Source organism: Rhinopithecus bieti, unplaced genomic scaffold (assembly GCF_001698545.2).
Source record: "Rhinopithecus bieti isolate Rb0 unplaced genomic scaffold, ASM169854v2 scaffold_2339, whole genome shotgun sequence".
Classification (NCBI taxonomy): domain Eukaryota; kingdom Metazoa; phylum Chordata; class Mammalia; order Primates; family Cercopithecidae; genus Rhinopithecus; species Rhinopithecus bieti.
Genome location: NW_016803819.1, coordinates 396,030 through 403,980, shown reverse-complemented (window position 1 = coordinate 403,980; position 7,951 = coordinate 396,030).

Here is a 7,951-nt window from a genome sequence, read left to right as displayed (position 1 = left end):
GCTGGGTGTGGTGGCGGGCACCTATAGACCCAGCTACTCGGGAGGCTAAGGCAGGAGAATTGCTTGAACCTGGAGGCAGAGGTTGCAGTGAGTTGAGATCGTGCCACTGCACTCCAGCCTGGGTGACAGAGCGAGACTCTGTCTTAAAAAAAAAAATAAATAAATATGGCATCTTAATTATACTGATAGGGTTCGCTTTGATCCAATCTTCTATTTCCTAGAAGAGACTAACTCTTTCTATGAACAGAGGAGAACACTCAGCAACAGTCATGTGTTAAGGAGATAATTTTCTTCTTCTTTTTTTTTTTTTTTTTTTTTTTTTTTTTTTTTTTTGAGACAGGGTCTCACTCTATTGCCCAGGCTGGAATGCAGTGGCAGGATCTTGGCTCATTGCAACCTGTGCTACCTCCTGGGCTCAATCGATTCTCCCACCTCTGCCTCGCTAGTAGCTGAGACCATACCTGGCTAGTTTTTTGTATTTTTGATAGACAGGGTTTTACCATGTTGCCCAGACTGGTCTCCAATTGCTGGCCACAAGTGATCCTCCCACCTCTGCCTCCCAAAGTGCTGAGATTACAGCCCATGAGCTACTGTGCCCAGCCAGGAAGATAAATTGATTGAAAGCGTGACTGTGGGATATGTCTTGAAGGTGTAAGTTTGCATGGCAAGCAGGTTGTATTTACTTAGATGACATATTTCATCCTAAACTCTGTTTCAGACCTAAAGGGTCGGAAAAAAAAAAAAAAAAAGCAAGTAGATGAAATGTTTATTTGTAGTGGCTTGCAGGGTGGGGCATGATTAGCTGCAGAAAGTGATACATCCAGCTGGACGCAATGGCTCACACCTATAATTCCAGCACTTTGGGAGGCTGAGGCGGGCGGATCACAAGGTCAGGATATCGAGACCATCCTGACTAATACAGTGAAACCTCGTCTGTACTAAAAATACAAAAAATTAGCTGGGTGTTGTGGCGGGCGCCTGTAATCCCAGCTACTCGGGAGGCTGAGGCAGGAGAATCACTTGAACCCAGGAGGCGGAGGTTGCAGTGAGCCGAGATCTCGCCATTGCACACTCTAGGCTGGGCAACAAGAGTGAAACTCTGTCTCAGAAAAAAAAAAAAGTGATACATCCCAGGACCAGGATTAGGATGAAGGAAATAAGTCACCTAACTGGGATGTAAAATGTAAAAGGCACCAAAGCACTCAGTAATTAAGTGATAAATAATAATAGTAAGTAATATTAGTAATAATTTTTTTTTTTTTTTGAGACGGAGTCTGGCTCTGTCGCCCAGGCTGGAGTGCAGTGGTGTGATCTCGGCTCACTGCAAGCTCCGCCTCCCGGGTTCATGCCATTCTCCTGCCTCAGCCTCCTGAGTAGCTGGGACTACAGGCGCCTGCCACGGGGCCCGGCTAATTTTTTTTGTATTTTTAGTAGAGACAGGGTTTCACCGTGGTCTCGATCTCCTGACCTTGTGATCCGCCTGCCTCGGCCTCCCAAAGTGCTGGGATTACAGGCATGAGCCACCGCGCCCAGCCAATAAAATAATTTTTTTTCAACAGAATTTTGCTCTTGTCGCCCAGGCTGGAGTGCAATGGCGTGATCTCGGCTCACTGCAACATCCGTCTCCTGGGTTCAAGTGATTCTCCTGCCTCACCCTCCCAAGTATCTGGGATTACAGGCCTATGCCACCACACCCAACTCATTTTTGTACTTTTAGTAGAGACAGGGTTTCACCATGTTGGCCAGGCTGGTCTTCAACTCCTGACATCAGGTGATCCACCCACCTTGCCCTCCCAAAGTACTGGGATTACAGGCATTTGCCACCATGCCCAGCCTTAAAATAGTATTTTAATGCTTTTCTTTCTTTTTTTTTTTTTTTTGAGAAGGAATTTTGCTCTTGTTGCCCAGGCTGGAGTGCAATGGCATGATCTCGGCTCACCGCAACCTCCACCTCCCAGGTTCAAGCAATTATTCTGCTTCAGCCTCCCAAGTAGCTGGAAATACAGGCATGCACCACATGCCCGGCTAATTTTTTGTATTTTAAGTAGAAATGGGGTTTCTCCATTTTGGTCAGGCTGGTCTGGAACTCCCGACCTCAGGTGATCTGCCTGCCTCGGCCTCCCAAAGTGCTGAGATTACAGGCGTGAGCCACCACGCCTGGCCAATGCAGTATTTTTAAGTCAAAATAGGTGCAGCAAAACTCCATAATGAACAAAATATTGAAATGTTAAATAAAGATTAGATCAGTGTTACTAATTTTTTCTTTTGCCTCAGGCTCCAATATGGTTAGGCGCAGCACTACTTAGCACTGCCACTGAGCAAAGAGTATGGGCAGACTGAACTGCTTTCAGAACACTCTTTGTATTTTTTTTTTTTAAATATGTTTGGACAGCAATGATGGAGGCAATTGCTAGAAGTCACCTCCACAGCTTCCAGGTTTTCGATGGCTGAACATTGACCTTTCTAGACTACTTTTTTTAGTCTCCCCAAAACACAATCAGAACAAGAAACAGAAACACAAATGTTATCTTCAATAAAACTAGGAAACATTTATTCTCCCCAAACCCACAGCACATGAAGACAAAAAGCAGATGGAGGAATGGTGACTAAATTAGCAGAGCAGAGGAAGGCCAAGCTTTGTTGGAGAAGACCCACAAAAAGCAAGACAACTCGAGGACTGAAGCCTGGTACTTTGGAAGGCAGTGTAGGAACAGTGAAGACAGCGAGGGGTGTCTGAAGACTGGAAAGCAGCCCTACAAGCCGTCCGTCACTCCCATCAGTCAGGCAGCCACCCCTTCCCCACTCCCACAAGTACTTTTTCTGGGGAGAAACAATCTGAGAAGCTTGGGGAGCAGCAGAAAGGAAGAGAGATCGGGTGAGAATTCCTTGGAAGTCTACAGGCTGGGAGTGGTGGCTCACAGCTGTAATCCCAGCACTTTGGGAGGCCAAAGCAGGCAGATCACTTGAGGTCAGGAGCTCAAGACCAGCCAGGGCAACATAGCAAAACCCCGTCTCTACTAAAAATACAAAAAATTTAGCAGGCATGGTGGCAGATGCCTGTAATCTCAGCTACTCAGGAGGCTAAGACAGGAGAATTGCTTGAACCCAGGAGGTAAGAGGTTGCAGTCAGCTGAGATCATGCCACTGTACTGCAGCCTGGACGACAGAATGAGACTCTATGTCAAAAAAAAAGGTCTACAGAGTTTCCAGAGTACTTGCTTTGTTTTCTTTTTCTTTTTTTAACAAAAAAAAAGGGCATCCAGGCGCAGAGGCCTAGGTGCACGGATCACAAGGTCAGGAGTTCGACACAAGACTTACCAGTATGGTGAAAACCGCGTCTCTACTAAAAATACAAAAATTAGCCAGGTGTGGTGTTGTGTGCCTGTAATCCCAGCTACTCAGGAGGCTGAGGCAGGAGAATCGCTTGAACCCAGGCAGCAGAAGTTGCAGTGAGCTGAGATCACACCACTGCCTGATTCTGCCTGGTGACAGAACGAGACTGTATCTCAGAAAAAAAAAAGGAAAAAGTCTACATATTGAACTATGAAATTCCTCAGTCCAGTGCTACAGAGCCAATAGCCAGGCAGAATATTAGTTTAGTACTTGCTTTTTTTAAGAAAAACAAAAAAAGGTCTACATATTGAACTATGAGATTCTTCAGTCCAGTGCTACAAAGCCAATAGCCAGGCAGACAATTAGTTTTTCTCCAGATAAAGTAAATTGCTACAGAGAAAATACCTACACATACTGTCATTTGGGGTACCACACACATACCTGCACACAAAAGCTGGCTGACTACCTAGGGAATCTAAAAATAAGCCCACAAGTTGACAAGACCTGCAAACTCACAAAGAGCTTCCAGTCAGCTATGCAGTGGTTCAGTTAAAAATCTGGTATTTTAACTGAATATTCAAGGATCATCAGACCTTTGAGGAAAGCTGTCAACAGTAAAGACAGAGACCAAGGCCGGGCATGGTGGTTCACCCCTGCAATCCCAGCACTTTGGGAAGCCAAGGCAGGTGGATCACTTGAGGTCAAGAGTTTGAGACCAGCCTGGTCGACATGGTGAAACTCCGTCTCTACTAAAAATATAAAAATTAGCCGGGTGTGGTGGTGCATGCCTGTAATCCCAGCTACTCGGAAGGCTGAGGCAGGAGAGTTGCTCGTACCTGAGAGAGGTGGAAGTCACAGTGAGCCAAGATCGTTGCACTGCACTCCAGCCTGGGCGATAGAGCGAGACTCCATCTAAAAAAAAATTAAAACTTAAAAAAGTTAAAAAATTAAGGAATTAAACAAAGAAAATGGGTAAAGACATAAAGAGACTTTTTACCAAAAAGAATGCACTGTATAGATACAAATGAGCATGTTTAAAGATGTTCAACTTCACTAGCCATTATCAAAATACAAATTAAGACCATAAACAGATATTCCTACACACCTATTAGAACAGTTAAAACAAATAAATAGTGATGAAAGCAAATGCTGGTGAGACTGCAGAGAAACTGAATTGCTCCTACCTTGTGGGAATGTATAATGATACAACACTCTGGGAAAAAGTCTGACAGTTTAATAAAAAACGAAACATATATTAACCATACAAACTAACTTGCACTGATGGGCATTTATCCCAGATAGATGAAAATTTATCAGGCCGGACACAGTGGCTTACATCTGTAATCCCAGCACTTTGGGAGGCTAAGGCGGAAGGATCATAAGGTCAAGAGATCAAGACCATCCTGGTCAACCAACATGGTGAAGCCCCATCTCTACTAAAAACACAAAACTTAGCTGGGTGTAGTGGCGCATGCCTGTAGTCCCAGCTGCTCAGGAGGCTGAGGCAGGAGAGTCGCTTGAACCTGGCAGGTGGAGGTTGCAGTGAGCTGAGACTGCGCCACTGCACTCCAGCTCAGTTGACAGAGCAAGACTCCGTCTAAAAAAAAGAAAAAACAAAATTTATGTTCACATATAAACTGTACATGAACAGTCACAGAAGCTTTATATGAAATAGTCCTAACCCGGAAACCACCCAAATGTCCCTTAAAAGATGAATGATGAGTGGGCGCAGTGGTTCACGCCTGTAATCCCAGCACTTTGGGAGTCCCAGGCGGGCAGATCACAAGGTCAGGAGTTCAAGACCAGTCTAGCCAATACAGTGAAACTGCGTCTTTACTAAGAATACAAAAATTAAACAGGAGTGGTGGCACATGCCTGTAGTCCCAGCTACTCAGGAGGCTGAGGCAGAAGAATCACTTGAACTCGGGAGGCAGAGGTCGCAGTAAGCCAAGAAGCCAAGATCATGCCACTGGACTCCAGCCTGGGCAACAGAGCAAGACTCCATAGCAAAAGAAAAAAAAAAAAAGAACGGGTGCAGTGCCTCACACCTGTAATTACAGCACTTTGGGATGCCGAGACAGTGTATTGCGAGGACAGGAGTTCAAGAGCAGCCTGGCCAAGATGGTGAACCCCCATCTCTACTAAAAATACAAAAATTAGCCAGGCAGGGTGGCAGGTGCCTATAATCCCAGCTACTTGGGAGGCTGTGGCAGAGAGTTGCTTGAACCTGGGTGGCAGAGGTTGCAGTGAGCTGAGATTGCACCACTGCACTCCAGCCTGGGTGACAGAGCGAGACTCTGTCTCAAAATAAAATAAAATAAACAAATAAATGAATAGTTTTTAGAAAAAATGGTGAAGGGTTAAATAGACTGTGGTACATCCATACCACGGAATACGCAGCATTAAAAAAGAACAACCTATTGATACATGCAACAACTTGGGTGGCTTTCTAGGGCATTATGCAGCCTGGAAAAGCCAGTCTCAAGGGCATACGTATGGCCTGATTCCAGTTATGTAATTTCCTCAAAATGGGCTGGGTTGCCTGTTTCTGGATTTACATGATTGATATTTCTACAAGGCGTTTAGTTTTAGTTTCCTGTAACTATGACACAACTTTCATTCTCTCCTGGAGTCCTCCTTTCTTCTTTCTTTTTTGAAATGGAGTCTCACTCTGTCACTCAGGCTGGAGTGCAGTGGCACAATCTCAGCTCACTGCAACCTCCATCTCCCAGGTTCAAGCAATTCTCCTGCCTCAGTCTCCCAAGTAGCTGGGATTACAGGCGAGCACCACCATGCTCACCTAATTTTTGTATTTTTAGCAGAGACAGGCTTTCACCGTGTTGGACAGGCTGGTCTTGAACTCCTGACCTCAAGTGATCTGCTCGCCTCAGCCTCCCAAAAGGCAGGGATTACAGGTATGAACCACTGTGCCTGGCCAATTTTTTAATTTTTTTGAGACAAAGTCTTGCTCTGTTACTCAGGCTGGAGTGCAGTGGCACGATCACAGTTAACTGCAGCCTCAACCTCCTGGGCTAAAGTGGTCCTCCCATCTCAACCTCCCCAAGCTGGGACTACAGTTGTGTGTCACTACACCTGGCTAATTTTTTAAAATTTTTTGTAGAGGTGAGGGTATCATTATGTTGCCTAGGCTGGTCTCAAACTCCTGGGATCAAGGAATCCTCCTCCCTTGGCCTCCCAAAGTGCTGGGATTACTGGTGTGAGCCACCATGCCTGGCTGGGTTTTACTCATTTTCTAATTGGTTTTGTTTTTGTTTTTTTACTGTTGAGTTGAAAATTATTCATATAGTCTAGATATGAGTTCTTTATCAGATATGTGATTGGTAAATCACAACAAAAGTTTTTAATTTTGATGAAGTCTAATTTAACATTTTTTTTAATGGATTGTGCTTTTGGTGTCACATCTAAGAATTCCTCAACAAGGCACAGGTCCTGGAGATTTTCTCCTGCGTTTTCTTCTAAACGCTTATAGTTTTACATTTTACGTTTAAATCTATAATCCATTTTGAGGTAATTTTTACATTTTTCCGTGTTTGTATAGGTAACTTTAGTCCCTTTGACTACTTTTTGTAATCCCTTGTATGACAAAGTTACAGTGCATTTATGTTTAGTTTTGTTTTTTGAGATGGAGTCTCGCTCTGTGGCACAGGCTGGAATGCAATGGTGCAATCTCGAATCACTGCAACCTCTGCCTCCCAGGTTCAAACAATTCTCCTGCCTCAGCCTCCAGAGAAGTGGGATTATAGGCATGTGCCACCATACCTGGCTAATTTTTTGTACTTTTAGTAGAGATGGGGTTTTTCTCTGTTGGCTGGGCTGATCTCAAATTCCTGACCTTGCTGTCCTTGGGTATAGTCAGTTTTTTCCACAAACACTACTGCAGTAATCATCCTTGTTCATTTCATTTGATATTACTTATCAAATAAATACAGGTGCCCGTAATGACGCCCAGCTAATTTTTGTATTTTTAGTAGAGACGGGGTTTCACCATGTTGGTCTGGCTGGTCTCAAACTCCTGACCTCAGGTGATCCACCCTTCTTGGCCTCCCAAAGTGCTGGGATTAGAGGCGTGAGCCACCACACCCGGCCCATTATTATTATTATTTTATTTTTTTTGGAGATGGAGTCTCGCTGTGTCACCCAGGCTGGAGTGCAGTGGCCGGATCTCAGCTCACTGCAAGCTCCGCCTCCCGAGTTCACGCCATTCTCCTGCCTCAGCCTCCCGAGTAGCTGGGACTACAGGCGCCCGCCACCTCGCCCGGCTAGTTTTTTGTATTTTTTAGTAGAGACGGGGTTTCACCGTATTAACCAAGATGGCCTCGATCTCCTGACCTCGTGATCCGCACATCTCGGCCTCCCAAAGTGCTGGGATTACAGGCTTGAGCCACCGCGCCCGGCCTATTATTATTATTATTATTATTATTATTATTATTATTAAGACAGGATCTCACTCTTACCTAGGCTGGAGTGCAGTGGTACAAACATGGCTCACTGCAGCGTCCTGGGCTCAAGGGATCCTCCCACCTCAGCCTCCCGGTAGTTGGGACCACAGACACGTACCATCACACCCGGCATTTTTTTTTTTTTTTTTTTTTTTTTT